Below are 24,886 nucleotides of genomic sequence, written 5' to 3'. Positions count from 1 at the left end.
TTCCACTCTGATAGGCAGCAACTCTCTAGGATCTCTGGAAGAGAAGATTTATCTCAAACACCTGATACTTCTTTCCCTTGTGTTTCTTAAGATACATCTACATTTCAGACTTAGTTTCCACAGTCTCTCTTCCCAAAGAGTCCAGGAACTTCAGTTGTATGAGGAGACTAGGAATCTCTCAATAAGAATTCTCACCACCATACCACATTATTATTCCCATAATTCTTTAGGAAAACCATGACACTAAAAATTACATCAAATTGATATAGGTTGATAGCCTAAGTGTGCCCAGAATATAAGCAGTTATGTGGTATTGCTTAAAAATATAAACAGTCTTATCCTATCCTAGATCCTTCATGGTTGCTGGCTTGCAGTTGGGGGATTCCAACTCTACATTTTAATCTGCTGTGTCAAGTGGAGAGAGACAATGCATCCACAGCTTCCTTTCCCCATTTCCCCCTTCAATTCATTCTCCCCTACCTTTTGAGCAGCACATCTGGACTCCTGTATCTTACAGAAATAATGGCAAAAAGGCCAAAAGAAATTGGGTGTGAGAAGCCATGGCCACCTCATCTCCAGGTTGTCTGGCAATGCCCTATTAGATTGTTTAGTGTCACTACAGAGAATCCCTGGAGCACAATAGCTCAAAATTGTGAAGTTGTGAAAGATCGGAGTGTAGTGGGAGGTGGAGCAACTAGGTGCAGCTTCTAAACAGGAACACACGTAGAAAGTGTTCCCACTCACCTGAACTTCCACAAACGATGCAAAAGCTAAGTATTCAAGAGGGCTATTTACTCAGATAACAGCTTTACTGTAAGGAAGTGGTCTCAAAGAGATCCATCAATAGACAGAGGGACCACAGACTTTACTACTATTGCTGTAAATACTGATGGACCACAGACTCCATTACTATTTCTATAAGTATGATAATAACATAATAACAACATTTGATTTATATACCACCCTTCAGGACAACTTAATGCCTACTCAAGAGTGTTTTACAAAGTGTGTTATTATGATCCTCATGGCAATCAGCCTGTGAGTTGGGTGGGGCTGAGAGAACTCTGAGAAGCTGTGACTGACCCAAGGTCATCCAGTTGGCTGCAAGTGGAGGAGTGGGGAATCAGACCCAGTCCTCCAGATAAGAGTCCTGCCGCTCTTAACCACTATACCAAACAGACTCCATTACTATTGCTATAAGTATGACCCTACTTGGTAGTTCCCATGTTGTTTAATATGTCAGCTGTTGAGTTGCTTATGCTCTGTTTCTGCATCTCTTCAGCTCTTTATTGGATCTCTGCTGGTTTTTAAATCTTTGCAAAATCACACACACACACACACACACACACACACACACACTCATTAAATGTTTATTGAAATACCTTTGATATTAACTGTACTGACTCACGCAATGTAACCCACCTTGAGTCTCTGTGAGAAAGGCAGATTATAAATACTGTAAATAAATAAAAACAAAATCCACAACTCTGTTTAGCAGGACTCTGAGTTGTTGGTGGTAGTAAGAGATGCCCAGTTTGTTTTGGGGGTCCCCTGGGGAGTGAGGGGAAGGGGCAGCATCATTAAGTGGAGACTAGAGATGCCCCCCCTTTTTTTTACCACCAAGGGGCCAACCAGAGGGAACAGGAAGGGATTGAGAGTCTGTTCCTTCACATTCCTTTGCAACTTCCTTGACATTTCAGAGATCAATCTGAAACTAAATTGATTTCCATTTAGCAAATGCTTAAACAATGTTTCTATTTATCTTTCCTGTTCTCAACAGACAAAACAGACACACTGAAAGACATAGCTACCTACACTGCCTACTGTTGAAAAAAATACTGTACAGACCAAGTGCAGAAATAGCAATATTGATTAACAGCAGCAGTGCAAATCAATGCAGGTTTTTTGATGTATAACTGCATTCAAGTATCTAGTAAAATATATTTAAATCCTACTATTCCCTATTATTCCACAGAACCTAAACATATATAGCAGAAGACAGATTTGCTTGCCACTGTTTTTTTTTCACAAGAAGCCCACCTAAGTCACTTATTCTAAGAAAATATACAACACTTTTTTCTCTTCTTCCAAATGGAACTTGAAGTCCACATGGGACATATTTTTTCTTAGTTTCGGTTAATTTCAGAAGAATTAATTAGATGCATGCTCTTAGCAATTGTAAAACAATATTAATGCAATAAAAACGTATATTGTAATAGGACTGGACAAGATAACGTGAGATCACCATGATAAATCATGAGTTGCCATGATAAATCATGAGTCTGGTATGCCTGCAGCTGAAAGACAGACTAGAAGTTGATTAACAATAACAATAATTGTTCAGTTATTAAATTCTTTATAGGAGTTATCAAGGAACTCAATTTCTCATTCTCAGATTTCTTCTTTTCATTTTCTGTTGTTCCAAGATTAGACTAGATTTTATCAACCTGAACTATTATCATTTCCTTCTGCTCTGAGCAGAGTACATGTTAGACCAAAGATCACTCAATATTTTTACATAGCCTGGAAAACATTCCAGTCATATTATACCCACTCATATGTTACAAAAAATAACAAAATGATCAAATACACATAAAGTGATCTGCATTAAACCTAAACAAGTATGTCCATTTCCCCCCAATTTTTGCATCCATGTTTAATATTATGGAAGCCCATCTACTTAAAGATAATATATACATTTTGCCACTGAATCATGAGTTCCGCAGAGTTTAAACCGTAAAGTATGATTCAGCTCTCTGTTATTTGGTACGGTCCAGGTTGTATGCATAACTGCTTACATTGTGGACCAATTCTTCTAAGAATACTCCTCTGAGATATGAATTGGTCCATGCTACAATCGACGGTTATTAGCTGATCTGTAGATTTATATCAAAAGGTGCTTTTTTCACTAAAAGAAAAATTATATTTTTTTCATTTAAAAGTATGAAGAAAAAGAAGAATAGTAGTCAAATGAGTTGTGTGTGTGTGTGTGTTTTAAAGAGCTGGTGGGTGTCTTTGCTATCAAATGCTTGTCAACATCTTACCCAAGTAACCATATTTTGGAAACTTTATTATTATTGAACCAAATCATTATAAATTAATGGCAGTGAAACTAATCATGGCAGTACTCATCATTATCACATACATTGGGCCTCCCACAGCTTGGGTGGTGCCGGTCGTGGAGAGGAAGTGGGCGGGGTGAGAAGGGAAAGGGAGGGGCCAGCCAAGAAATACCAAGAAGGGTCAAATGAAGGGGAGAGAAGGGAAGGAATGGACGTTGGCCCAAACCAAATGGCTGAGGGGCGTCCTGGAATGTGTCAGGACGTATGAATGGGTGTGCCTGTGTGTGTAGGAAACGGATCTGTGGAGGCACAGCCGGGAACCCGAATCCCATCTCAGTCTAGCTACATGGGCCTATATGCACCTAAAGTTTGTGTCTGTGTGTGCCTCTCACTCTCTCTCTCTCTCTTTCTTTGTGTGTGTACATAAATACACATACACCGTACATTCTTTCAGATAATGCCTCTTGAAATGTTCCAGGCTGTCCCACAGGACAAAGAGGAAGGTTATTTAAACAAGAGATGAGAAAACTAATTCTTCATAAAGATAACAGAATACACTGTTCTAATTTTCATCCGCTTTCAAATACAGGACTATTTGTCATATTTTACTGAGTCACAATTTGCGATAGTCTATTGTATTTTCAAGATTCTATTAATCACTTCCTTTATGAAACATAGACACATTTTAATAACCTTGGCTTACAAATATGCACCCCATTAAAAGGATTAATCACACACATTTGAGTAGTGTTGGAGAACTAGTCTTATATTTCAAGTGTTAATGGGTATTTTGTGCGTATTTTGAAAGTGTTTTTCACTTAATGTTTCTTACTTGGCTCACGAGACTGGTAAAGGAATGTGATGTCCGGGTGAAATGTGTAAAGTTGGACACTGGTGGAAAGGAAGCCACAACTTAAAACCACACAGCAGCTGTTTCCACACAAAAACACTGTTCTGGACTTTCTCAGTTGCTGCCTTGTTTTCCCTTAAACACTTGGTGCTTTTGAAATGCTACCTTTTTTATTCTTTTGTGCATGTGTTATATCACTATAGTGGAATACTGTGGGAGCTAGTTGCTTCTATATGATATATCACTAGCAGAAGAGCTACTGGAGGTGTTGTAGGTTCCCACAGGGGAAAAAGCAAACACAGGCTGTAGTAGTCTGCATATGTTAACCCCCCGCTCCTCACCTCAAGCTATGAGACCAAGGGCTTCACTTCTCCCTCCTGTTCGGAACCAACTGTGCATTTCTTAATATCCCAGTCCCTCCCCACTCCCACCCACAAGCCTGTGCACACTTATTTCAAAGTAAATCTCACTGAATTCAGGGAAACTGATTCAGCAAGGGATATTGACCTAAATAGAATTAAAGGGGGTGTGGGGGGGAGCTACTGCCAATGTAAATAGTGGCACGTCAGAAAAAGAAGATGACTTTGAAGTGGAGTGGGTAAGGGGGCAGATGTAGGCAGCCTCTTTAAAAGTGCAGTAAATGTGGTCTGAAAATAAAATGGAGAAGACTCGAGGGGCGGGGAGGGATTGGAAAACCAATGATGAGCAAACAATACTGAGCGTAAGCAAGGTGTGTATGTGGCGGTGCGGGCTGATGCGGTTAAAAAGCTGAGCTACAGCAACAACTCCATGTGGAAATGCCCAACCATTTAAAGAGTGGCCCGTGTAAAGGAACATTTTGTGGTTAAGGTTTGTAAATGGAATTAGTTTCAGGTAGTGTAGCCATGTTGCTCTGCAGCAGAACAGCAGGATTTGAGTCCAGTGGCACCTTAGAGACCAACAGGATTCTCAAAGTGTAAGCTTTCAAGAATCCAAGCTCCCTTCTTTAGATATCTTAAAAGCTCATGCCCTGAAAACCTCGTTGATCTCTAAGATGCCACTGGGCTCAAATTCTGCTGTAAATGGAACTGTGAGAAGCTGGGAGCATGTTCTGAAGCTTTCACGGGCCACTCCAAGCAAAAGCTCCCAGGGACCTGGCATGAGAGTTAACATGAAAACTATCAAAGAATGAAAATGAACATCGAACAGCAAAAAGTGGGTAAAAAAGTGATGACGTTCAAGGATTTACTTATTTATAAGATTCATACCCCAACCTTTTCTTTAAAAATCACAGGACAGCTAAGCACTACCTTTCCAATTCTGCAGTACAACATTTGTAAGAGTGCAAAATCACACTCATTTATAGATATTTCCTATGAATAGATATACTCTTTGCATTCACTTTGGATGAAGTTGTTTTCTTTCCCAGGGTCTCTTTACCCAGGCAGATTGCACAGACATTACTTATATGCCCAGACAATCTTGCCCAGAAGGAAACACCATAGTTCTATGGAGCTATTTCTTACTGACTGCAGTTCTTGGGACCATGAGATTCCTACCCAAAATGTGTGCCTGGTTTTTGTTGGCGGTGATGGCTATGACATCACAGAAAATTTCCTGGATTCCCAATTATTTTTCCTGGATTTCCCAGTTATGTCACTACCAGGCACATTTCTTTTCAATCTCCCATGCCCTATTTTCTATTGCTGCCAATTTCTAATTATTTTTGCTCCTTGCCCTTTTCCAAGGTAGTGTTCTGAGCTGTACAAGGATAGAGTGCATTGGAAAAGACAGTCCATACTGCTTTGCCCAGCAGTAAGGCCACCTGTGGACAAACATGGGTTTAACAGTAGAACAACACCAACAGAGGAATGTGATATCCTTCTAAGAGAAAGAAATATCTGGGTAGGGGCTTAGATGTAAAACTTCTTATGATGACAGAATGCACCAATGAGTCCCAGAGAAGTTGAAAGAACTGTCACATCAATGGGTTCCTTTTTAGGGGGGGGGTATAATTTGTATTACTATATCCTGTATTGTAATCTTGCTGAAAACATTTTGCTCAAATGAGACAAAAGTCCAGTGGCACCTTAAAGACTAATAGCATTTATTATTACCATATGAGATTTCATGAGTCGCGAAAGTTTATATGGGAATAAATGCCATTAGTCTTTAAGGTGTCACTAGAATTTTGTTCTGTTTTGCCTCAAGAGACTAACTCATCTTTGCAATGCTCAGATAAGGGTCAGAGTTAAAGATTCCAAACAGCTGGGATCATGAATAACTACTCTAGCTGCCCTTCTTCTTCTTTAAAAAAATCCCATTAAGTTTAACTTTCTTAGTGTGTCCTCCATTGTGGCCTACTTCTCAGTGTAGTGGTAAATATTTGGTTTCAAAATTCTTATTCATTTTATCTTTTCTAGTGTTCCTTCCTCTTTGGCCTAGTTTTCATTGAGGTGGTAAATCTGTGGCTTTCTGAACTGCTTCAAACTAAAGGTAAGCATGACATGTTTGACAACTCCCTCATGTTTCCTGCACATAAAAAAAAAGATGTCAGTGAAAAGGCTAGGACAAAACCCTTCCCCATGATACCTAGGGTTTCATTTTGGTAAATATTACTTGAAGGAGCACCTCTTTTGCAAGATGAGATTCTTTTTTTCTGTTGCGTACATTGGGGAAAGAGATGGGAGATGAGGGGAGTTATTTGTGAACCATATCCATCAAACATTTAGTCAGCCAGACAAAATGGACAAGGCTATTATAAACAGAAGCAACACTGGCTGCGAATTTCCTGCATTGAGCATGGGGTTGGACTAGATGACCCTAGAGGTACCTTCCAACCCTATGATTCTATGTTTCTAAGATTTAAATAGTTAAATATTTATTGTTTTTCACACACACAAAGATAGTGGCTGATGAACATGACAATGGAGGAAGCATGTGTGCATAGCATTTTTAAATCTATTTTCAAACATTCTGACCCCCCCCCTTTTTTTTGATGCTGCCATACACAATTTGCAAGACTAGATAACCTTTGACGTTTTTATGAGGTCTCCAGAATAAAGGGATTACCACAGAAGAGGAAACCAGCTCTTCTAGTTTCTCAAAAATGTTCACTGTTAGGTGGTAATCAAAAGGTGAGGCATTTTGACTTCTTCAGATTTCAGCACTTAATTGTGAAACTAGCTCAACATTTGTAAGAAAATATAATAAATATGAATTAATGGCACCCAATTCAGTCCTTAGTCTTTGCATATGGACAGGATATGTATATGAAAATAAATTCTAGGGGAACCGGATATAAAAGCCCACATTCCTATCTGTGGTCCCAGCCCGGGTCAGCTCCATTGAAAAGCAGCATGGCTAGCCTGGACTTGAATGATTAGTTCTAACATATTACATTTACTTTGTAAATTGAAGTCAATGGCCATAATAATTGACTTTTAACATCTGTTCCAGTTAAGAAATGTTACTGGGGCAGTCCAAAGCTATATTTAACTTCCTGCCTATTTTGTACTATTGACTTTGGGAGAAAGTTTATATATTGTCACTGGGATGCTATTACTCTCTCTCTATTGGGAATGTCTCTAACATTGAAAAATGATAATATTGGCTCAACAGTGACTCAAAGAATCTATTAAGGGTACTCTCCCTGCCCCCCCAAACCTGTTAACCAGTCCCAAGCAGCCTTCACAGTTACCCACTGCCCATAAAGTGTTGACCTACCCAAAGGGGTCTTGAAAACCTTTGTTTCACATAAGGTCACCATTTTGAAATTTCTGATACAATGCAAGGCAAGAAATAGGGAGAAAATCAAGATGAAACCAATACTCAGAACTCTTGTTGTGAGTAGGTATGGAAAAATCACTCCAAGAGCATAAAGACTCCTAATTTCTCAACTCTCTGCTGCTCTTCCTTTTGACTGGCGCCTACATGAAGAATGCAATTACTTTAGCCCAATGCTCTCTTCCTAGAAATGGATAGATGGCAGGTGCCCATGCTGAGTTTTGGATCTTTTAACAGTCTCTGATATGCTTCATCAGTGAGGTGCTGTTTGCTCCCCTGCAGGAAATGGCAGAGACATGCAGGATTGTTTTGCAGTGATTCCATTCATGCTTTTCAGGTGTGACCAGAAGTTGTGATGGGTAATTGGTTTTACTCCCCAGCTGCTCTCCTGTTACCATTTTTTTGTGTGTGCAACACAGATGTGAAATGAACAGGGTGAAGGCATTGTGATGTTGAAGGATACAGAACTGATGGTTTGCTAGCAGTTCTTAGCTCTGTTATTCCTCCATCCCCACTGGAGTCAATTTACATGATCAGCACATGCCCATTCCCAATCTCCTTGAACTATATTCCTTCAAGCTCTAGTTAAGAGATCAAATGTTCCCCAATGCAGGAAATACCTCAAACAAATAGGAAACTTAACTATGCAGTGAGAAGAATCTGGGATAATCAATACATCTAATTCTCAACAGGGTCCCATCTTAAGTACTTACATCTAGATACTGGAGCCATGAAGAGACAAGACAGATCTTTCAACAAACCTGAGGTGCGGGGGCACCTAGGTTTGCAGAAAAACATGAAATCTTGAAAAACAACACATGAGGAGGAGTTTTCAAACCCCTCAAATGGTTAAAAAAAATCTCAAAAGGTAGAAGCAGCACCTGTCACTTTAAGAAATGGATGCCCTCTGAGATCTCAGTGACTACTATGAGTTGCTAGGCAACCACAACAATACTGCCAGTTTTCAATCCTTGGTTTCTGTCAGTAAAAGGCAGGGGGAGGGGGCAATCCCTTTTTAAAGGGATGTTTTGGCTTTACAGGCTTCTCTGATCCCCACTCCCCTGCCCTGGAGGGAGCACTCATGAGGGTCAGGCTTCGCAGCAACCACCAGGTGACTCATTACCACACTACTTGCATGACTCACCCAGCCCAGCAGCAACCAACTGGCAACTCACTACTATTCAACAGCAGCTACCACATGAAAGCCAGAATAGGATGAGGAAGATTCAAGTTCAAATCCCAACTCTGCCATGAATGGGTGACATTGGGCCAGTGATTCATTCTCAGCATAACCTACTGCAGGGTTGTTCTGAGGATTAAAAGGAGGAGTGGAGAACACTATAAGCTGCTTTGGGTCCCTATTGGAAAGGGTATACATGAATTATATAAATAATAAATAAAGCTGAAGACTAGGGGGCAAAGAACTTGGGTGGGTGGGAAGGAGAGAAAGAAAGAAGGGAAGCGAGAGAGAATATGGAGGCAGGAGGTGGGAAAGAGAAAATAGTGTGGGGATGGTGATACACGGGAAAATGAGATCCTCCCTCCACAAGATCTTGTAGGTTCCCCACTTGTCTTCATCCTAATACACTGTTAAGCATTCAGAACTAAAATCCATGACCTGTAGCCTGAAGTGGTCCAGTCAAGGTTTTGAACTGTGGAGACAAATTGGTACAAATTGGTAAAAGTTTGTGTTCAGTTTCTACAACTTCATACTCCATGTTTTCCTCCACTTTAACAAGATCAATTGTCCTACGGCGTTTCATGCACCCCTACTTGCATCTTTCTGTAAATTGCGATGTATGCATTAACGGTATTGGGGTTAGTTTAACCCCCATTTTCACTGAATAGGAAAGTAAAATGAGCATACATGATGGCAATGCTATCTTCCTAATATATTGTCAACCTCTTGTCTTTGCTGCTGTTCTTCATGGTGTTGTGCTTTGTGAAATCTCCACGAGTTTTCATATCTATCATCAACTCTGGGGCCTGTTCAGCCTCCACACCAGATTTGTAAAGCACAATTTTTGTTCATTCAGGATGTAGCATTTAATTTTGCTGATTGCATCGCTGGCCCAGTTCCAAGGTATGTCTTGAACAAAATTAAGAATATCATTTAAGCCTATCCATACAAGACAAAAATTGGAATGGGATGAGTTAATCAGATGGATATTTGCTCCTCTATTCACTCCTCCAGTGAAATAATCTCACACATGATTATTAACTAATAATACATCTCAGCTTTCTGGGTTTTGTTGCCTTATTTTTTAAACCTTACCTCCTGCCTTTGATGCTTGTTTTGCGCCATATTCTCATTTTTCTGTCCCCATGTCCTCTTGTTTTGAATTGCCACTTCGTGTCCTCTGCTCTCAGTCTTTACAAATCTACCTTTATCGGTATAACATGCAGATATGTGGCTTATTGCGCTGAACTTTTAGTGTTAACTGATAGTAGCAGAGAGGGGGGAGGCAGGAAATCTCTGTTTCAGAACTCCGCTCCATACCATCCAATGATTTACTCCTAGTTTTTATCTAGCTCTGCACTGTGTATATGTACATAATATGAAGTTGCCTCATTCTGAATCAGACTGTTGTTCCACCAAGGTCAATAGTGTCACGGTCTACTCAGATTGGCAGTAGCTCTCCAAAGTCTCAGGCTGAGGTCTTTCCCATCGCTTACTACCTCATTTTTTTTTTAAACTGTTGATGCCAGAAATGAACCTGGGACCTTCTGCATGACAAGTGAATGCTCTACCACTGAGCCACAGTCCCCCACACCAAAATTTATTCATTCAAAATTTCTTCTGTTGGTGAAGGGGATTATCGGCTGTACAGCTAAAGGGGCATGGAGAGGGTGCTAAACAGCATTCAGTTGAACCCTAGCTGCTGAACAGCACAATACTGGGATACTGGTAGGGTACCGCACTTTTCAGCTCAATTCTGTGCAGAATTTTTTTTAACTTCAGTATCTGCGCTCAGCCTATCTTAATGGATCTCCTCAATGGTGTTCCTCAAAAAACAAACTCTATATTCTATTGAAAAAGAATAAAAGAAAAACAAGCTGCTAGCTCAGTTTCATAAATACTTGTGAAAAAAGGGGGGGAAATTGAAATATTAAGATTATGTATCTCAAGAATACATCATCATAACTCAAGACAGCATACTATAGATCTATTTGCACTCTGCTGTCTTTAGAACTGAAGAGAAATTAGTTTTTTTTTCCAGATATTCCATAACTGATAGAAAACTGGATTTTGATTACTAGGACTACTAGGGTTCCTGTTTACTAGGATTGTATGCTACCTGGCTATTTATTACATTTGAAGGTTGCAACAGAGAACACAAAGCCCTTTTTGACAGCACTCTGGTACATAGCATGCCAACTGATGAATGGGGTAGAAAGTTTGGCTGTGGGAATTTTGAATCAGCTTGTGAGTTTAGGAGAGGAGATGCCGAGCAGACAGGTTGCCCTTTGTACACTTGAAGCAGTCTTCATGTTGGGGAAGGGAAATTTCCAAAGGCAGCCAGAAACTCATCTAATGTGTATCCAGAACACAGTCTGTGTTTCAGAAAAGGAGTATGTAAAAATGTTAACAGAAACAGAACATTTTAACCGCACCTTTCTTCCATTGTAGAAGTCAAGGCACCTTGGACAGGGGGTTGCAAGTATGACTCCCATTCAGGCTCCGACCAGACTTAGACCTGCTTGGTTTCAGTGAGGCTGCTGTATTATATGCCTTCCCAATACGCTCTGGGACGTATTGAAATTGCTTAAGCAAGAAGCAGCAACACAAACGCATTAATGTCCCAGCATCTGGTGGGATTAAGTTTAAAAGGAGAGTTCTGATTATTCTCCCAAATTATTCTCATCACAAACAGTAAAAATCCAGAGCACTGAGGGATGGACACAGGAAGTTAATGGTTTTGAAAATTTCCCTTAACCCTTTCTGGACAATGCCCTGTGTCCAATGCCCTGTGTTCAGTAATCTGGGACAGTGTGTTCAATAACCTCCATTGCCTAATAGCCTCCAATGTCAGCTCCATCACATTGACGTAAGGGGCAAAATGTCTCTAGTTCTGAAAGCTGGAAGGGCACTTGGGGTGCTTTTTCTCTCTTTGTTCCTATATATCTGGGCAATTTGAACATGGACTCATTTTTAAGAAGATCACACATGAAAAGTTCTCATTCCTTTCAGCATCTCCAGTATTCCCACTATATTGTTTTTGAAAGTCTATGTTTAAACTGAAGCTTGTGGGAAGTTTCTTTCCATCACAGGCTTGATTGCAACTGGCAGACACCTGAATTATCCATTTGCATTACCTTTCCCCTTTCTTTTGCTCCCCTTTAGCTTCTAAGTGTTTCTAATTCAGTTCACAATTTTATTGCCCAATCACACGTGTTGTAACTTTGGGGTTCCCCCTCACCAATAATGGCAATGAGCAAAGTCAGATCACATACCCAGGGGTGTGACATTAGTAATCCAAGCTGTGTGTGTGTGCATGCACATGCATGCTTGGGTACACACTGGATGGCAGTTACTATTTCTCAGTTCTCTCTCTCTCTCATACTTATGCCTGGGTGTTTATGTACATTTCCCTTGATCCCTAGAGTTACCCACCATCACTCCAGGTTTTCTCAGAATTGATGTAGCCATAGTAAAAAAGAGTCCAGTAGCACCTTTAAGACTAACCAATTTTATTGTAGCATAAGCTTTCGAGAATCACGTTCTCTTCGTCAGATGCATGGAGGGCAGAAGGAAACTGGTCAAATATAGAGGAGGAGAGGGGAGGGGAGGAGGAGAGGAGGGATGTAAACAACTCCTTTGATATGGAGATGCAGACAGCTCCTTTTGGTGTGCGGATCAGTTTGCTTGTGTAAAGGTTCAAAGGAGTTTGCCGTGTTCGTCTGTAGTAGCAAAATCAAAAAGAGTCCAGCAGCACCACCAAGACCATACAATTCCACTGCAGCACAAGCCTTCGAAGGTGTTAAGTCATCCTGAAGGGCAGTATATAAATAAGAGTGTTGCTGTTGTTGTTGTTGTTTTTGCAGGGCTGTAATTCCCCAAGAAGAGGACAGAAGCCTGGGCTATAGTTGCTTCGAGTTGGAAGGATAGTGAAAAAGGACTCTGTCACTTAATGGCCTCAGACAAGTTGAACTGTTTACCTTTTCAAAGACATAGTTGGTTTAAAGTTTCTGTATAATTGCAGTTATGAGCTTAGTTAAAGAAAAAATAGTTATATTGTATTAATTGTTAAAAGATTTTTTCCCCCTTAACTTAAATTTGTGTGAAAGTTTGCTTCCTAAGACCCATAGAACCTCTACAAGGAGAAGTTACACTAGCAGGGCTAGACAGGTTAGCTTTTCTCTGCTTTGCTGTTGACTCTTTGTTTACCCAGAATGACACTCATAGAGATTCCTGCCTTTTGGCTAACTCAAGCTCCTCCTGCTTCTTCGTCTAACCACCAGGAGGGCAAGACGTGTTCTCCTCACTCTCCCCAGATAGCTACAATGCCTTTTCTAACCTTTCTTATCCATTATGGAGTTGGGGTTTTTTTTAACCATAAAGGACTTCTGTTGCTTGTAGATGCTACTTCCCCATAGGTCTTGTCCACTCTGCTCCAATAAGATATGGATGAATGAACTATCTTTAGTAAGTGGTTCCTTTCCACGCAGCCTGTCCCCAAACAGTATACAGCTATGAGGAAAGCAGGTCCTAAGCTATTGCATTAATCTATAAATTGGCCCTAAGACAGAATCACCTGACAAGGGAGGGAATATTACACAAAAGGATAACATCCCTCGCCAGATGTTCCTCCAAAGATAGATGCTGCGAAAACATCTTGTCTCTCTACTTAATTGTTTTGCTTAGCTTTAGGATAAGAGTTGCTACGGTTGCCAAGAAAACTGTCTTAATAAAAGCTGGACAGTATGCTGGGTTCCATCATTTGGCATGAACACAGCAGAAAAAGTCAACGTCTTTCTCAGTGAACAGATGCAAGGAAGTTTGGAAGTGTTTGCAAGCAGCGGCAGAAAACTAACTGTGCTTTTTCATTTCCACACTCAAGGCAAAGCAGGTGAAAGATGAGGCCTCCTTCTCACATTATCCTGACAGAATGGGAGCTGCTCTTGTAGGATCCTGTCTCACTGCCAAAGGTAACATGCAGCTCCATCCCTCAACAGCATTGCTGTTATGAAAACTGCAGCGCGGGCGGCACACACGGGAGCTGCCGTCTGTGTCCCCTCATGGCACCCACGTAAAGCAGGAAAGAGCTGCGTTACAGGGGCTCCCGTGTGTCAGGAAAGTGGAAAGGATGCTTAAGTGCTACAGCCAGTAATTATAACAAAGAGAAAGATTGGAGAAATGATTTAAAACTATACAAATAATTCACATAAACCAAGTATTCAGCAGCAGTCAGAGTAGGACCAGTTCTTAGCATAAGTAGTTTCCTAGGTGTCATGATGGGAAGGAGGTAGCAGCACTTTTATCTCAATCCCTCAATCCTCCTGCTTCCTCCGCTCTCCTAGTCCTTCCTTTCCCTGCCAGCCACCTGGCCCTCCTCCCTCCTCTTCTGATTATGCCTGAGCAGTGAGGAAGGGATTGGAAGCTAGAGGCAAAGGCTTGTCAAAATGCAAAGCTTTCATCTCCAGCCTGTTTTGGCAGCACAGACAAAGGGAAACTCCTCCTATTCTTGATGCCACTGCAGGATCCAAGATGGATGCCAACATTGTTGTCTGAGCCCACAACACTCCCGAATGAAAGACGGAAGGAGAGGATGCTCACTCCTTCCAGCGAACACTGCTCAGGTCCAGGGTAAGCTCCAGAGGCTATTCTGGATATTGCAGCGATGGAAAGGACTGAACAGAATCCCCTCGCACCATACCCCTGCTGCGGCTTCCCTGCATCTCACTGGGACAGCATGAGAGGAGGTCTGCTGGGGGTGACCAAATGGCTTGAGCCATCCCTGAGCCAAACAATGTAATAGCACAGACCTTGGTTTCCTCAGAGAGTGATTTTTGAAACAGATCTTCACACTTATGGAAATTTAAGAGCGTACCTCTGTATATTTTGAGATTACTTTGTTGGTACCAGTGGAGTCTAAAGACCCCTGTTTAGGAAACTATCTAACAGGAGGGCATAGAGTCAGGCACTTCCAACTTTCTCCCCACAAATTAAACTCGGCCTGTTACTCAGGCCTTTTCCTGGCCCTTTGTATATGTGCTTGAGATACACAAAGGCAGTTTTAAGGGGTTCTGTCTTTTTATGGTAGATCAAGTTCTTAGCAAAAATAAGGACAGCAGTTTATATCTAGATCTGCAACAACACTTAAGGCCCTTGGCCATGGGTAAAAGCAAGAAATGACTTAAACTGCTCCCACCAACCCAGATTTCCAGTCAGGATTCTTGGCAGCCATTGGCCAAGTTTCCTTCATGAGCTGACTTAACTGGGCAGTGGCGGCATGAGCGGATTGAAAATTCTCTTCCGTAGTATCTGCCTCTCTGGAGGGCTCTGTAAAAAGTAAATACGGTTGTGCTGCTTCAGCAATGGGGTCTCTTACTGGTCTTTGGACTCCGGCACATCCCCATCTTGCCACCTACTGGAACTCTCCTTCCTTCTGGGATTCCTGGACCCTGTCAGTCATATATTCTATCTGCCAGGGACATTATGAACTACAAGAAGTTAGTCAGTACCATATCCTTACCAGTTCTTTGTGTGTCCTTCCATTGTTCCCTCAGGCCTGCATGCCAGAGTGTTATCAGGTCCTGCCTATCCTCGCAGAACAGTAGGATCAAAGAGGGCTGGGTCCCATAACAATGACACCTGGCACCTCTTATCACCAAGACTAGAACTAACAAAATGCAAAATTAGCATCTGTTTGTATCATTTGTTCAGGGACAAGGTGCCAGAATGACATTATTGAGTGAATAAAAATTATACTTTACCCTGGATGTTAAATCCCAGCATCACATAACTAGTCTGAAAGAAGGGAGGGAGGGAGGGAAGGATGGAGGGAAAGGACCTGATGCTGGCTGGAGAATTATTATTCAACCAAACCAAGCATGAACCAGATATTGGTTCTTTTGCTAGGTTCTTTTCCCACATCTAACAAGAGGCTCCTTTTAACATTGTCACTGTGTTAGGATTCTCCTTGGGAAATCTTGCATGCTTGCTTAAAATGTTGACATGATCCTCTATGCATATCCTTACGAGTGCCTTCAAGCAACCAATCCATCAAGCGATCCATACAATTAAGCTTTACTTTTTGGGAAGGTACTTAACATACAAAACATATGGCAACATTAGTCCATGAATATCACTCTCAAGGCTGCATCAAGTGTGGATATGTCTGGATGTCTACCATATATCAGGTTCTCCTGAGTTTCCGAATTGGAATTGGACACAAATATTTTATTCTTAAACCCCAAAGCTTCACTTTTGAAGTGTGTATCCATAAATATTACCTGCCTTCACTGAAGACCACTCTCTATGTTTCTGCTGGAATGAAGGCATTAGTCATCCCTCCTGATTGCAAAAGCCTGAGTTGTCATAAATCATAAAGGGATGCAACGGGCAGCTTCCTCTGCAGAAAGGTATTTTCAGTTATCTGAACTTTTATTTTTTAAATTAATTTTTTGTGGCATGCTGTCAAATTTCTTGTGACACTCTAGTTTAGTCTGGGAATTACTGCCTTACCCTATCAGGTATACTTATAAAGGTCCCAAAACAAAAAGGAGGAAACATTTCAAACCACTTAGCTTTGTTGCTTGTAAAAGTAACAAATCACTGCTGTTGTACTCTTAGCAACCAATTTGTCCGTGATGCATCTCATCGAGCCTATGGGGGCGGGGGGCAGGGGCGGGGGAGAGACACAGATCATAATACAAGTCCACAAGCACAGGGAATTTTCTAACAAAAGAATTTGCCAGAGGAAATTTACTGCTTCCTTAAGGCAAGAAGGGCCCACTTGTTCAGTCTGGAGACTAAAGGAAGAATGAGAGTTATTGCAAAGTGATCCTTTAAGCCTTAAACTCAGTCTCAACTATTGTGAAGACGATCGAGTGGGTACTTCTCGACAGAGCTACAAAGCACAGCCAATGAAAAGAAAGAAAATTCATTTTATGATTAACAAAGATGATATACAATAGGGCATATTGTACAGCATTCGTTGTAGCGAAAGAGGTTACCAGTGGTGCCCGTAGACTCGAGGGAGGACAATACTCTTCCTCAAAGGGATGTAATAGAGAACAAATAAAGGTCTTGTAAATGGTATTCATGAACAAAGTCAATCCTTAAGTGATTTAAGGAATGAAAGATAAGCAAAAAAAAGAGGCACAGAAAATTGAGAAGACCTAATTTTTGCCTTCGGAAAAGAACTGTGGGCAAAACCATGCTAAATCAGGATATCTTCAAGCAGGTGACGCTGCAAGACATGCAGGGGGATCCCATAGAATCATAGAGTTGCAAGGCTCCTTACAGACCATCTAGTCCAATCCCCTGCCCAGTGCAGGAACCGCTTCCCTCCCCCTTGCTTGCTTGCTGAGCTACCCACTCACTGGGCTGGATGCTTGCCAGCTAGTCCACCTGCCTACAGTGCTGTGGCCTCTGGCTGGCTGGCTCTTGCGGCAACCAGCAGCACGGGGAGACGGGGGAATTTTTGTTTCCATTTTTCAGCAAACCTGGGGCATCCCCAGGTCTGTAGAAAGACCTTCTTTCTCTATATATGGCTCCAGTCTCTAGATTTAAGGATTCACAGCTGGAGGACATGTTGAGAATTAGCTATAATAATATTTATCTAACTGTGAAATCTTGGGCCAAGTGCAAAAGGTGAAATCCATGCAATGGGGCCAGGCACTAGTAGGAGGGAGGTTTCTGCATATCTGCCCTTAGCATGGTCGGTGTCCCAAGACCATGAGCCACCTGCCCAGATAACAGCATGCAGTCAGGCTGGAGAATCAGAGAAGAAGAGGGGAGGCAGCTGCCCAAAGCAGCCACTCTAAGTTAGAGTGGATATGAGCCAAAGGCACGATTCAGTCTAAGCACCATATGTCCATACGTATACTGGTGGTACTAGACAGATAAGTAAATACTAGTTTCAAAAGAGGATCATTATAAAATAGACACATTGCATTCCACTAGATACGTTAAGTATTCCATTCAGGTAGTTTGTTATTCTAACTACAGGCAATATTGCAAGCACAATGGGAAATGTAAATACTATATTGCTGCAAAACATTTTAAAGTATTCCTAATGTATGTACGCACACTCTAGTCCTCAAACACACACACAAAGAATCCATAATTTGGAATTAATTAGCCTCCACTGCTTTGCCTTAAAATCTATTTTTTAAAAAAGAGCCAGGTAAAACAATCATTCCACCTGAATATTTTACAAGTTTATTTATTAAGTAATTATTCACTTCTGAAAGTTGCCACGTACCTTGTTTAAACCCCTTATACACCCTGGTACCACAGGATGGAAGACACTGGATTTTTGAATTCTACAAGTTCGTAAGGTGAATGGAATGAAGAAAAATACAGTACTAATAGTGGGAAAGTCACACAGGGTTATATATGGTTTTAATTTCTCTGCCTGGCACTTAACAACAAATAAGATTGCCTAGGCAAAGGATAAAGAATATACGAAATATACAATATTAAAGGATATACAAAATACACTGTTATTTCCATAGATGCACCACCTCATAAATGTTTTAGTATAGGGAAAGTGTCCATTTAGTACTTGCCAGTTCAGTAACAAACTGCTCAGGATGTTCGTTGCAGGCCTAACATTAAGGGTTATAATAATAATATTATAATATTTGATTTATATACCGCCCTTCAGGACAACTTAATGCCCACTCAGAGCGGTTTACAAAGTATGTTATTATTATCCCCACACAAACACCCTATGAGTTGGGCGGGGCTGAGAGAGCTCCAGAGAGCTGTGACTAGCCCAAGGTCACTCAGCTGGCTTCAAGTGGAGAAGTGGGGAATCAAACCCGGTTCTCCAGATTAGAGTCGTGTGGTGTGCTCTTAACCACTACACCAAACTGGCTGTCCCTCAATAGACCCCATTAATGAAGTGCATATTTCTGGGGTGGTGGTGGTGGGGATCCTGGAAGTGGAGCTTAAACTCTGAGTTGAAGTGTGTTGTACAACAGATGGTGCAAAACAACATAAACCATCAGTGGCCTGGCCATCCCCTACCCGTTATGCTTGTACCCTCCAGAAATATCGCACACCTCCCTTTCTATTTGTCCTACATTGTAATCTAGATTAAAATGACCAATTGGAGTGTAAAATTGTATGGTTTTAATTATTTTAACGACATGTTTTTCTCCATGTTAGTTTTAATGGTTTTTAAGATGTGATTTTATTATCAGCCATCCTGTAGGCATTAAGAGGGCATAAAGGTGTAGTATAAATTTTGCAAAATAAATAATACACAGTAAAACTGGTCGGCCTTCAGCACCCTTCCATCACTGTTCTGCAGTTTTATACACACTCAACACAAGCAGGAAAACAGCGGTATGGCAGCTCTCTGTGCATAGAAGGGATTCATTCAGTAACAGACCAATGATCTGCAGAAACCCAACTGGTCAATTCTCTTTATTGGTGAGATTCAGAGCGGAACTACAAGTGACAAAAGGCACAGGTTGGACACTTGCCAGCTTCCCTCAAGTTTTGATGGGAAATGTAGGCAGCTTGGCGGAATGTTGGACAAGTGACAGTTGAAGAGTCCATTGGACAGCAGTCAGAGAGCCAAGCTGCAAGACCAGGATGCCTACATGTCCCATCAAAACTTGAGGGAAGCTGACAAGTGTCCAATCTGTGCCTTTTGTCACATATAGTTCCGCTCTCATACAATCTGCTCATCGCTCAACATTCCAGTTCGTTACTTCCATTCCTTTCCATTTCTGTTTACTTTCTTTCCCTCCTACTCTTGTTTTATCTTCATCAAGATGCCAGAATACAGAGAGCTAACAACTCTTCCTCATTATGTCAGAATATGGTTAATTTTCCAATACAGAATAGATACAATAACCATAACAAAGATGTATCCTGTTCAGAGACTGATATCCAAATACACATCCATACAGACTATTAGTGTGCAACTGGACCAATTGTTTGTGTTATTTTGCACAGTCTGTTGTACAGCACACAATCTGTCAGAGTTTAAGCTCTATTTCCAGGGTTGCCTGTACCCCACAAGAAGTGCATACTTCATTATACAACAGGTCTACACCCATCAAGGCAACAGGAACCCATTGACCACTTATGGTAGCTCAACAGAGGCTGAATACCCCTTCTTGCAAAATGTGGGATTGCAAAAAGTACCAAGGGATTTGTCAAAATTCAGGCAAGCTACATTAATGGTGCAATCCTAAACGAAGTTACTCCAGTTTAAGAAAATTGATTTCAGTAGGCTTAAACTGGAGTAACTCTGCTTAGGATTACACTGTAAGTAAGTGTCCAGTGTAGTGTAGAGGTTAGAGTATCAGACCTTCATTGAGGACACCCATATTCAACACATTTTGCCATCAATCTCACTGGGTGACTTTGGGATAGTCACTCTCCATCAGCCTAAGCTATAGCACAGGGTTGTCATGAAAAGGTGTTAGCATTAGAGATGGGCACGAACCAAGAAAAAATCAAACCATGCAGTTCATGGTTTGTCATGTTTCACGAACCACAAACTTTCATGAACCTGCTCTGGTTCACGAACCAGTTTCTCTGGTTCATGAAAACACCACTTCTGGGTCAGCAAATCGTCACTTCCAGGTCAGCAGAAGGTCACTTTCTGGTTAGCAGAAGGTCTGCAGAAAGCCCATCCCCTGTTGCCTAGGAAACTGACTGATTGGCGCCAGGCAGTCTGCAGTGATGAACCAAAAAACGAACCAAATGAACCAGCCTAAAGTTCGTAGCGGTTCATCAGAAATGGACTCGGACGAATCACAGATTCGCGAACCATGAACCAGCCCAATTTGTGCCAAACTTTGGTTTGTATTTTGGTTCGTGCCCATCTCTAGTTAACATATATGCCAGCCTGACTTCCCAAGATAAAGGGTGGGATAAAAATCTAATAAAGTGGTAGGATGTATTTGGATTGATGAGTCACAAGACAAGAAAGCCTGTTCAGAAGGTACAAAAGTTTGCCCAGATATAATCTGTTTGTCCAGCAATGAATATGTGCTCTCTTATCTATTCTAATCCATTGGAGACAGAATCACAGAGAACATTAAGAAAACATGGAATTATTTTTATTATCCTGTTCCCCACAGGCTAAAGGTCTGGTTTAAACAGCTACTTGTTTGTTTTAATTTCAATGCCTTTTATACATTATCAAACCAGCAATATAGGTGCTGAATAGCAAATCAGAAGGAACAGTAACAACATGCAATACAATATACAGAATCTACAACTCAGTGTTAGAAAGCCAATCTAAACATTCTATTTTTTCCCTTTCTGATCATTTTTTTTTGTTATGTATTAAAGTAATTTCAAAAAGCGCTCTTAAATCACTACAGATTAAACTGACTCCCACTGATTAATCAACTAAAGCTTTAAGTTAGGTAATCAAACAATAAAGTTTGCAACCCTATTTCTGAAACATCTGTCTTCTCTGCTCTTATTTTAGACAACCTATTCTTACTTCTATGGCACTACTGAGTAAATGTGTCTATTCACATATGTAATTATTTAACATCTATTTAACAACATGCTAGAGGTCATCTCCTATAATAATGTTCAATGTATCTACAAGCAAGCCTGCAAACCACCTCTTTCGTCACTTAGCTGTTGTGGATGGAAGAGGTACCATTAGAAATCTGAAAACGAGTCAAAACTTAATATACCGCTTACAGAACCTGTTCTCACATGGGAAAGAGAGGTCTAAATGCCTCATCTCCCCCCCCCCCCAAATATTAGGAAATGGATCTCTCAGTGCAAAGTCAAGGGCTATTGTGACTTCATCTGCCAATACACTGCCTTTGACCTTCTCACAAATTGCATATTGAAAATGTTGAGCACGCAACAGTAGGCAGAGCCACACTGCCAAATTCAAAACATTCCCACCACTTGGAGAGCATCTAGCTAGTTCAGTAATTACTAATTATTCTAATACAATTTTAATCATCCATAGGGGAGCTCATCGACACAGAGGCACTGGGACCAGAACTCATGAGAGGAGCTATGAGCAGCAGTCACGTTGTTTTGCTTCTAATTAAAATAGCCAAGTTTACCGTTTCTTACATTTTTCATTAAATGAGGTGGACATAATTTTCTCATATGGCCTCTTCCGGTAACCTGATATTTAAATTTTTTTTAAACAACTCATACCAATAAACTACAACTGTAAAATAAATGTGAAGGAATATATCAGACAGGTAATTAAGTCAGACGATAACCATAAAAACTAATGAGTTTTGAAGCAAATTATGTTATAGGTTCTGAATATCTTACTCATTAGAATACAAGCACAGTCTCCTGTGGATGCCAGCATATGAACCTTGTATTCATAATATGTTATATAATGAGCTGTTTTTATTGGAAAAATATCCAGGTCTATTAAGAAGTATATATATGTATATATTATTATAAATTACATTTGTACATTTATTAAAAATTATATATGCATATGTGCATATATCTAGTTTTCTCCATATCTATCTACAGCTATATATTCTACATTGCAGCAGTGTGTGTGTATCACTATATCTAATAACCAAGGGCTGTTCCTGTTGAGGTCAGTGATATCTGCACAACAGTGATATCTGCACTGCTACCATTCAGAGTTCTACAATTTCAGAGAAACTCCAACATTTTCTGAAAAAGAAGTTACTTGACAAAAATATTTGGGGTTTAAAATAAAAGAGTAGCAATAAACGTCCATCTCCCTGGGAGCATTTAAGAATGCTAATGGCAACCCAAAATAGCACATGACAGCAGCCAGCAGGAGGAAAAGATTAGGAGAGTAGCCAGCAGGAGGAGAAAATGTGGAACTGGTGGCAGGAGGAAAGGGCCGCAATCCTGAACTGGCACTGCAGGAAGGAGGGAGAAAATGGAATTTCTCCTCTCTTGAGGGTCTTTGCGGGTCCTCATGCGTGTGTGTGTGTAGGGAGAGTACAAGCACGCTTGCAACAGTCTAGCCTGGAAGACTGCCCCTTACCACGACATTGCTGATCTGGCACCTGGGTCCACGTCACGGTACTGAGACTAGACTACTTTAATGCTGTCTACATAGGTCCCTCCTCAGAAGTCAACTTGCAGACTCCAGCTGGTGCAGAATGTCGCAGCTCGATTATTAAACACGAGCTAGATGGAGCGTACATATTATTCCCATTCTGCAGTCACTCCATTGGCTTCACAGCAGTTATTGGGCTCCGTTCAAGGAATTTAATATCACACACAAAGCCCTCCATGGCCTTTTTATTTTATGGTTTGTTTATTTAATTTATTTACACTCTGCCCTTCTCACTGAGACACAAGGCAGATTACACAGTGCAAGTCAGTAAGAACAACTGCTAGGACATTCAATGACCAAATACAATATAATCAATAGGATATGGGTTGCAGAAATTTGAAACAGGCATAAATCAGAAACACAGAGATGAAACACTGCTGAAATGAAGGATTAGTAATTACAAATGACATCTCAACGATGTGGAAACTACCCAGTTAGGAACATATCTACATAGTCTACAGTCTCTATCCCTTTATCACAAACATCGCTCTTAGCCAGTTCTTACAGCACAGCCCTATTATTGGAGTAACACCCCCCCCCCCGAATAATTCAGTTTTGCATAGTTTGCAGAAAGCCAAGAGAATGGGAGTTTTCTTGACCTGCTCTAGCAGGTCATTCCATAAGGTTAAGGGCTGCAACAGAGAAAGTGTGTGTGCAGGCAGCAGTTGATTTTGCCCAACTGCCATGCAGGTTGGTATCTGCAGAAGGCCCTGTTCAGATAAATGAAGCTGCTGTGGTGGAGCATAAAGGGAGAGGTGGCCCTACAGATATGAAGGGCCAAGGCCATGAAGGGCTTTGTATATGAAAGTCGAAATCTTCAGTTGATCCTGATTAGAGATGGGCACGAACGGAAAAAAACCGAACCATGTAGTTTGTGGTTCGTCAAATTTCACGAACCACGAAAATTCACGTACCTGCCCCTGGTTCGTGGACCAGATTGTATGGTTTGTGAAAATGTCACATCCTGGTCAGAAAAACCATCACTTCCGGGCCAGCAGACGTTCACTTCTGGGTCAGCATAAGGTCTGCAGGAAGTCCATCCCGTTGCCTAGGAAACTGATTGGCACCAGGCTGCCTGCAGTGATGAACCAAAAACGAACCAAATGAACCGGCCTAAAAGTTCGTGATGGTTCGTCAGAAATGGGATCTGATGAACCGTGGTTTCCGAACCATGAACCGGCTTGGTTCGTACTTAATTTTGGTTCGTATTTTGGTTCGTGCCCATCTCTAATCCTGATAACTGATGGGTAGCAGCCACTGCAGAGTAAGAGTAATATGCACGCTCCAGCTAGCACCTGATAGTAAACAAGCTGTAGCTTTCTGTACCAGAAATCCCCCAAGTTGATGTTGAGGGGAGACCTATGTAGAGTGCATTACAGTAGTCTAGCCTTGGTCCCTCATATCTGTAGAATTGCCTCTCTCTCTATGCTGTACCATGATAGTTTCACTGATGAGAGCAGCCTGCAAGGGAAAAATATCAACAACTGCCCATACATGTGTTGTCTTTGTTATGATCCCCACCTTATGGGCCTGCTTGATGAGGTCTGGAAGGCTCCCACCCTCCTGGCTTTCCACAAATTATGCAAAACAGAATTATTTAGGAGGGCTTTTTTACACCAATAATAATGTTTCAGAAAGATGCTTGGGTAAAGGGTTAGGGACTGTGGACTGTACTGCTGTATATAATACATACTGTCTGTTCTACAAGTACAATCCTACTATTTACTTTCTGCATCATTTAATATATCATGTTAATGCTTAAGCTTTTGTTCTGATCTGTTTTCAGATTTCTGCTTGTTTTTTATTTTTTTCAAGCCAAGGCCTTATTGTTTGTTTACTGGATGTCTCCTTCCATTCATTGTGTTTGACTTACACAGTATAATTCACCTTGAATCTCAGTGAGAAAGGCAGACTATAAATAAATAAAACTACAACAGAGAAAAAAGGGAAGTAACTTGATATGGAATCTT

At 41.0% G+C, this 24,886-nt stretch overlaps 1 protein-coding gene across 2 annotated transcripts in view; it reads right to left on the bottom strand.

The window, feature by feature from the left end:
- The window catches only part of GRID2 (glutamate ionotropic receptor delta type subunit 2), a 1,267,968-nt gene that overhangs the window by 510,365 nt on the left and 732,717 nt on the right, over positions 1 to 24,886 (bottom strand). The gene's annotated exons all lie outside the window — the stretch shown is intronic.

This window comes from Eublepharis macularius, chromosome 10 (genome assembly GCF_028583425.1).
Source record: "Eublepharis macularius isolate TG4126 chromosome 10, MPM_Emac_v1.0, whole genome shotgun sequence".
Classification (NCBI taxonomy): Eukaryota; Metazoa; Chordata; class Lepidosauria; order Squamata; family Eublepharidae; genus Eublepharis; species Eublepharis macularius.
This window is presented reverse-complemented; position numbering and strand designations above follow the sequence as displayed.